The sequence below is a fragment of the Alligator mississippiensis genome, chromosome 2 (assembly GCF_030867095.1).
Source record: "Alligator mississippiensis isolate rAllMis1 chromosome 2, rAllMis1, whole genome shotgun sequence".
Lineage (NCBI taxonomy): Eukaryota > Metazoa > Chordata > Crocodylia > Alligatoridae > Alligator > Alligator mississippiensis.
Window position 1 is genome coordinate 209,622,981 of NC_081825.1, and position 8,628 is coordinate 209,631,608.

At 45.6% G+C, this 8,628-nt stretch overlaps 1 protein-coding gene across 2 annotated transcripts in view; it reads right to left on the reverse strand.

Moving 5' to 3' along the window:
• The window catches only part of BBOX1 (gamma-butyrobetaine hydroxylase 1), an 87,762-nt gene extending 79,592 nt beyond the window's left edge, over positions 1–8,170 (reverse strand). The window contains exon 1 of one of the 2 annotated variants that reach the window (XM_006260666.4): positions 8,067–8,170. The gene's annotated coding sequence lies outside the window, so the exon portion shown is untranslated. The remainder of the gene's footprint in view (positions 1–8,066) is intronic. The other variant, XM_019476807.2, reaches the window with a different exon arrangement.
• Between the last annotated feature and the right edge of the window lie 458 nt (positions 8,171–8,628).

The window sequence follows — 8,628 nt, forward strand, 5'->3', positions numbered from 1 at the left end:
AGGTAGTAATAATTTCAAAATATCTTGTCAATTGCATTATTTTATATGTGTAACCCTTCTGCTGGGCACCAGTTGGCAGCACAAGGGCCAGGTTCACATTTTGGGGTACCTCAAATGATACCTGTGGCTTGAACCCCCTCCCCCCCCCAATTTTGGGAACACTAAATTAATGACTAGGGTGTCCTGCATAAACAACACCCACCCCCCTTGCAAACAGTGTAACCAGAAAACAGATTTAATACAGAAAACATAAGAAAACATGAAATGCAATGTGAAACACTACTAACTACACAACATTGTCTATAGGTTGTTTTGTGCCAGGGGAAGCTGGGTCCTTCCATGGAGCAAGGGGTCCCTTGGTGCTCTTGGAGGGATAGTGGCATGGCAATTTTTGCTCCCATGGAGAGGTTGTATGTAGGGGGCGACTGCAGCTCCAGACAGGGACAGCACGGACTGTAGCCAGCATATGGTATGGTAGCTAATGCCTGAGCCACTGCCAGCATGTGCCTGCATTTCTTCAGTCCAGGGTGGATGTCTTCTGTTTAATGCACCCCGCACTTCTGGGCTTGATTATATGGCCTGCTGAAATGAAAACTGCAGGAAAAACTCCAAAGGAACCAGGCTGATTCCCTCAAAACTGGTAGGATTAGAAACACCCAGGTTCTAACCCTGTTTAAGCTGCCAGGCCTAAATCCTGGCCGGCAAACCCAAGGAATCAATACTCTTTCCCACAGTATTAATCCCTTAAAACCTTAAAAAAAGAAAAAAAAGGGGGGGAGGGGAAGAAAAGGAGGAGAGAGGAGTTCCCAGACACTGGGGCAGTTTTCCCCCTCTCTCCCCTCTACCTGAGCTTCCCTTTTTGCTATCTGCACTGCTCCTCCCTTGGAAGAGACTTTACTCTTCAGCAGCTGCTAGCAGCTTCTCCTCCCCCAAACCAGTCTAGCTCCCCTTATATCCCTTTGCATGACATCACTTGGCCTTGTCCGGTCAGGGAGCACCACACGCCAGTTCTTCTCCCAACCAATTGGTCTGAGGAATCCTCTGCTTCCCCTGGCCAATGAAGCCAGAGGGTTTTACATATTTTCCCCAGCTACAGACCCTAGCTTGCCATCTGTTGAGCACATGGCCAGAACAACAGGGGCCATTTTGCCCACATGAAAAAAGACCACACACAAAAAAACACAGTATACTTATACCCAGTGTGTGTGTGGTAGGGAGTGTTACATATGTAATTTAGTTTTGGATTCCAACTTTTTCTTCTCAATTTTACAATATGTAGAGAGCATTTCTCTTCTAGGGCTAGGGACAGAAATTACACATAAACTGGTATCAATGATCAGAAACTGGTTCAAATCTGTAACATAACAGAAGTTCAGTGCACAAAACTGCTTTCAAGATGGCCAAAACCAGTTTAAGATAAACCTGGATGGATGTAGTATCAGGATGAACTGATTTAGGTTAAATCGGTTTATTGAACTGTCCCAGATCCCTTCCACATTCAAGATAACTTACAGTCCCCCAGCATCACAGGATGCTTTGCACTTCCCTCACAACCCCTGCCTCACAGGGTGGATGGATTAGCCTTGGCCAGAGCTGCTTGCTCCAGCTGAGCAGGGAGGCATGCTCTAGCACCCTTGGCTTCTGGCCTGGGCCACTACAGGCATGTGGCTGCATTTCTGGAATAAAAAATGAAAGCCTGTTCACTTGCTTATTGGTTCAAGCTACGCAATTTAGACTAACCTGCAAAGACTGAATTGATTCAGCCTCAGGCCTTTTGACTGCTGTACTTAGCCTAGAAGTATCTATTACTGCAAGCTGAGTTAAAAGCACTGATATTTTAGGAGTCTCCATGCCACCCCATACAGCACCCCATGCCCCCTCCCCCATCCTCTCAGTCTTCAATCTCTTCCCAAAACTGAAAAACAGGAAATAAGCATCCATATAATGTTATTTTACAACTGAAAACTTGTCCTGTAATTTACTATAAAAATATTTGCCATGAGCAGAGAATAATAATTATGATCAATTCCAAAAGTATCTGATAATGCAGGAAAGATTCAAAATACTTCGTCAGTATCTCAGATTTTCTGCATTTCCTTCTCCATATATTTACAATCAAAACTATTTGCATAAAAGCAGAAAGGTTCTGCTCCCACCTATCATACATTAATTCTAAAACAATAGAAGTCCAATTATTTCAATGGAGTTATTGTTGATTTACATTGTTCTAAATGAAAGGAGAATCAAGTCCAGGATATTTGTTTCTTAAGCATCTGTGTGCTCCTGTTTTGCATTCCTTTCTCAAAGACCTAATTCTATATGAGATGAAAACAGCTGCCATGGACATGTGGTCATGGGCACAGAATTATGATTTTAGGTAATATCTGATGAGATCTATTTCTCATATTTATATCCTTAACCTTTTTTAAAATCTTCTCTTTAGAGGTGTCATGACCCAAAGGTCTGATTTTTTGTGTGTGCTTTGGCACTAAGAATTATCCCTGTGGGTTTGCAACTTCATTGCACGGAGGAGTTCTGCTGCGCAGAGAACCCGCGTGCAAAGGAGTGTTCCCGCCACTTTGCAGGGATCTTTGCAGGGTGCATTTCCCTTTGCAAACACAGAAATGCACGGTGCAAAGATTTCCTGCTCGTCGTATGCAAATTCGTGACCCACAATTGGCCAGTGCTAAATTATTCACACGTGGCGGCTAGCGATTGGCCTGCTAGCCGTATAAGAGGCTTGAGCAGTTTCCGCCCAAGCCGAAGAGGACTCCGCATCCATCTTGTGGGGACTCCGGGTGTGCGCGGCAGGGTAATGGAAACCGTGTGTTGCTCAGAGGAGTTTGGCGGCCTGATCCACCGCCCACCTCTTCCCGTCTTCGAACGGAGCCTACTATAAGACATAACGACGAGTTTAATGCGCGCTTGTCCTGGACATCCGGAGTTTGTCTGCGTGGAGCCTAGCAACCTCCACGTGATTGTTCGTGTTTTCTGTTGTAACCACAACTCAAGCAAGTTCTCAGCCTACACCACGACCATCTTGGTGTAAGTAAAACAATCTTAAAATCAACCGTTACGTGTCTGTGCCTAATTCTAGCTCGGCGACCTCCCTCTCTGACCCGGCCTGCCCAGGCTGCTGGCCACAGCTCGCGTGCAGAGCATCGAAAAGGGCCCGGGGTCAGACCCGACCCGCACAAGAGGAAAGACAACACTTTTACCCTCCCTGGCTTTCATCTTTCATCCAGCCCCAACAACATCAGTGGATATCATAAGTTCATATAATTGTTGTGTGGCATTTGTATGGCTGTTATCTGCTGTTATCAGTAGCTGTTAGCAATATTTATTGTTTGTTTTATGTAAACAAACAGTAAGGCAAAAAGTAAATTAGGTGTAAGAACAGTCAGCATAAATATTTTAAAATAGTATAGCTAAGATAATGTGAATTCTCTACTGACATTATGAACTATATCAAAAATGGTTCAGGACCCTATAGGAAGATGCAGAACTCCATTCTTGAGTAATGGCTCTTATATAAAACTTCAGCCATGCCTGGAGTGCAATGAAATCTGAGTTATATTAGTTGGTCAATTCAACTAGAACCAAGTCAAATACAAAAGAACCTGATGCCACTTTTGGATTGTATTGGCAACTGGGATCTGGGATAGAAGAAAACCTGCATGAACTATATACAAACCGTGTATGCTTTATAAGAAAACATAGGGGGCACATTTACATGTGCAATTAATGCATCTACATTTTCTGCACAAAAAATTCAGGTGCATTAAATTGTGCCCCCTGCACGGATCTGGATGTGTGCCCATCAGGAGCAAATTTGCTCTAGATGGGAGCAGTTTAGTTCAGGGTTGCTCTTGCCCTGCTCTGCCTTCCTGCAGCAGCCATGGGGAGCTTCCAGAAGCCAGGACAGAACTCTCCACCCTGTGCAGACTGGGAGGGGTCTCCATGGGGCTGGCAGGCAACAGCCCACCAAGCCAAGACAGCTCTCCCCACCCCTTGTGGCCCCCTGCTGCCTAGGCTGACCAGGAGCAATTTGCTCCTGGTCGCCATTTATGTGTGGTCTTTGGTGCATTAGTTTAATGCACCAGTTTCTAGTACCTGTATCTACCTACATATCTACTGCGCAGTAATTGCTGGACACATGTAGATGATGACTTTAGTCTAATGCGCACTAAAGCGTTAGATTAGATTAGTCTAATGCACAGTAAAACCCTTCATGTACATACACCCAATATATAGCAATCATGTTAAACACACTGAACTTGGTAATCCATTCAGAGAAATGAAGCTATGATGAAATGCAGAGACAAGTTACATAGTTAAAACTTGGAAATTATCTCTGCTGTTGACCATTTTTCACTTTGTTAACATCAGTAATGTTTATTATTTTGTTTCTGCGTATACACAGGCAAGACTATTGGGAGAAGTGCTCTCTACAGGATCAAATGTCATTTAAGTATTTGGATTTTGTCATAATCTAACTCGATAGATCATTCTGAATTAATATAATTAACACAGGAAACAAGATAGGAGCAGTTACCTTTGTTGATTTATATATTTAATTTTAAACTTGTAAGTAAAACATCATGCTGGACAATTTACACATCTCTGAAAAATTATATAAGAATAAAAAATCTCTAGAATTAAAAATACACTATTAAATGAGGAAATTGAGGCCTCCTAAGTGCACAAACCAGGGGTGCCCAACTTGTGGTATGCGTGCCACAAGTAGGTGCTGTGAGTGGCATGAGAGCCCCAAGCACTCAAGCTCACTGTTTTTTAAACAGATTCACATCACACAGTTTGAATCACATTTCAATCGAAATTTAGGGTTAATAGATGATCAAGAGGGTTTGCCCCTTTCTTCACAGACCAGTAGTGTGCTTAGCCAGGGCTGGAGGCTTAGTCAGGATACTGATACTTAGTCACTAGGAGGTGTTGGCACATTTGTCTTTGTAAAGGTGTTACTTTGTGCCTGATACCCTCTGTCCTGTTGCAAAAACCCAACTGAGTTTCCCTTGAGGAGACTGATATTTGCAATGCTTACCTGCATTCCTAAGGAATGCTTATCTGAGTCCCTAAGGAATGTTTTTGCTAAAAGCCGTGCCTTATTATATACATGATAATTAATACAGTTTAAATGGCCTAATTTGGACTGCCCTAGTCTGAAATAATTTTAATCCTCATTCAATGCAGATTAGTTCATTCGGACCGGAGCCAATTTTAATTCAGACTACAGATGTCCACAGGTATATAGTGATGGCTGTAGTCCAGATTAAACCTAGAAAAATGTCATGTCTATAAACAGCCTCAGCGAGAAGTGGTGCTGGAATGGAGGCAGGGGGGGCTCAAGCCTCTGGCTATGTGGAGGGGAACAGAGACAGGATGCTGCTAAGGTGAAATGTCAGGTGTTGCTTATCCCGGTGAATCCTTCTGTGATGCTGCAGCCACTGCCAAATTCAGGACTTTGGATCCTTGCTGGGTTGCAGGGCTGGGAAAAATTCACCTGGCTGGTACACCTCTGTGAAATGGCACTTGGGGAGGTGGTGGAGTGGGGTTTAACTTGTGTGCCTGCCTAAAAAGGTTGGCCATCACTGGCAAAGACCTTTCTGAAGGTGAGAGGACCCAGGAGGGCTTGGAGCCTTTTCAGAAGGGCTTCAGAAGATCAGCAGCTGGTGTGCTCCACTTGTTATGTGTGAATGAGCTAACAATAATTCAAATACAGCGAACCCACTCCAACTTTAATACTCTTTCGTGCGGGGTTAAAGTTGGAGTTGCATTCAAATTGTTCTCAGCTAATTTACACATAACAATTATGATGTACCAGCTGTTGCCCTCCTGAAATGATCCCCTTTTGAAAGGGCTCCTGTGTCCATACCCTCATATCCATTATTAGGATACCAAGCTGTAACCATTTTAGGATGGGAGTGTTTAAAAAATATGAAATGATATGAAAACATGCTGTGAATGCTTCTTTTGTATTAGTAACAAATTGTGTCAGGACACCAGCTTCACAAAGCGATACTTGGCAAGGTAACACAATTACAGTATTTCATACTGCACCTCTCTGAAAAATTATTTTGGGACCAAAGGGACCAACAGCCAACCTATGATTGGCATATGTAGAAAAAGCACAAACATCAGCTCAAGAAAACTTTGCTAATTTATTATGGAAATCCCTCCCACAAAAGGTCAGGGATTTAATTACTGAAAGTGTTTGAACTTTTTTTTTTTTTTTTTTTTAAAGCTGGCTGGTTTTGATTTTATGACTAATAATATTCTTTAGTAACACATTAAAATAGGTTAATTGAATTTCATGCTTCACAGCCTAAAATGATTGCTGCTGAGAGCAGGAAGGAAAAGTTTCCCCTGCATACAGCAGTGTACAATAGGCAAGATGCATTGTGTATTCTTCTCCCCATCTTCTCTGAAGCATCAGACATTTGTCACTGCCAGACAGGCTATCAGATTAAATAAGATGCTAATTTGATGTAGTACAGAAAAGTCTCTGTTCCTAAGAATGTGAAAACTGTACTTTTCCCCAGGGTCAGTCTGGAAAGTTTAAGCTTAAGCAACCTCTTTTGAATGAAAGAAGTCCCACTCACAAAAACTGATCTCTAAAATTCTTATGTAATGTTGACCCTTCTTTAACAAGTTACCAGTGTGGAAGGATGGTGTAAAGGTGAGAGACTGGAACATCTAGGCCAGTGGTTCTCAACCTTTTGGAGTCCAGGCACCTTTTATTGGATTCAAGGTACCCGTCTATGATTTATGTGAATTGACTGGTACCCAATTTCAAAATCTAATTTATATATTATAGTGCTTACTTCTTTGCAGAGGGGCTGAGTGGGGGAATCATTCAGGCAGGGCCTGGTCTCATCTACTTATCCGGTTATCACATCACACCTTGTGGCACCCTTCAAAGGATCTAGCAGCACTGGAGGGTACCCAGTACCCTGGCTGAAAATCACTGATCTAGGCCAATGATTCTCAGCCAGAGCACCGTGCTCTTCTAGAGTGCCATGAGATCCTTTTCAGGGTGCCTCACAATAAGAGCACTGTTAGGTGCACAAATACCAACACCTGATTCAAACCCTGACATTTCAAATAGGAATCCATAGTGTCGGAGCCACTGGCTGGCTGAAGTCTTTCCAAGTTCATTGCAGCAGAGGGATTGCTCTATTTTGGCATAGTCAAAAACCAAGGGAAAGCTAAAGGTGGCATTTTCAGATGGAAGAGGCAGAGGAGCCCTGTTTCAGGCTCACCAGAGTGCAGATATTTGGAGCTTGCTTGGGATTTAACCCTTTGATGTTGCAAGAGGGAGATGTTTGCACAAAAATCTCACTGGAGATTACAGCCTTGGCACAGGGCTAGTGGGGGCCCTTGTGCCCCTTGGCTTCCCCCCGTCCTCTGCCCCCTGCCTGCTATCCCCCAAGTGGCTGCATTTGTGGCTGTGCTGAATATGGCTTGGCATAGGGTTGCCAACCCTCCAGGATTGCCCTGGAGTCTCCAGGAATTAGATATAAATCTCCAGGAGGCTGCTGAGAGTCACCAGGGAGATCAATGATGGGGCATTCATGAAAATAAATATTAAATGGTAAATCCAATGTATACAGTAGTGCAGTGGATTTTTTAAAACGTAGCAGTAATGTGCATTTGCTTTCCTGACCTTCAATAGTTTTGTCATTATGGCATGTGCTGAAAGTGCCCGGAATAGATTCAAATGGAGCTGGCAACCCTGGCAGGGCATGCATGCCCTAGGTATTGGGGTGACTGCCTCTCTTTGCCCCCCCCAAGTGGCTGCATTTGGGGCTCCGCTGAATATGGCTCTGACTTGCTTTTAGGGGGCCACAAACAAGGATCCTCGGGGGAGTACGGCGCCCCCCTCCAGCACCCGGGCTCAATCCTCCCTGCGCGGGGCCTGGCAGCCCGGGAGCGAGACCCTGCCCCCCGCTCGGCCCACAGCCGCTTCCGTCCCGCCCGCCCGCCTGCGGTCCCCTTCGCGCAGGCAGACTGCAACCATAAAGACTCCCCGCGGGGCCCTCGCTCACCTGCCGGGCCCGGGCTCCCCCCGCGCTCGCGCCGGGCCCCGCGTCTACCGCCGCCGGGGCTTGCGAGCAGGCGGCGAGGGGCGGTGCGGCCGAGGACGAGACGCCGGCCAAGTAGGGTAAAGGGCAGCCGCGCCCCGCCGGGCTGAGCTATCCGATGCCTTTTGCATTGGCCGCGGGGCCCGCGGGCAGCGCTGCCAAGCGGGGCTTGAACTGAGCAGCTTTCCACCGAAAGCTGTGGGTGTGGGTCTTTTGGGGGTCTTTCGAGTGCCAGAGCATTAGCAAGAGGGATCATCATCTCTGCTGGCAGCACTGCCAGATCCTGACTTGAGTCCTGCTTTTACTGAATCAGCAGCTCCCTAAGACTCGCTGGACCCATGTGCTACCAGGCTCCTAGTTGGGTTTCAGATCCTTGAAGCCAGCCATCCTACAGTGCCACACGCAAGGCGGTTGGCGTCCCCCCCGCCAGACTTGGCACCCACGCTTGAGAAGGAAGCATCTTCATTCATTGCATCTGGTCCTTTGGCTCCCCAAGGCGCCCCACTGTGCAGTTGCTGTGCCTGAA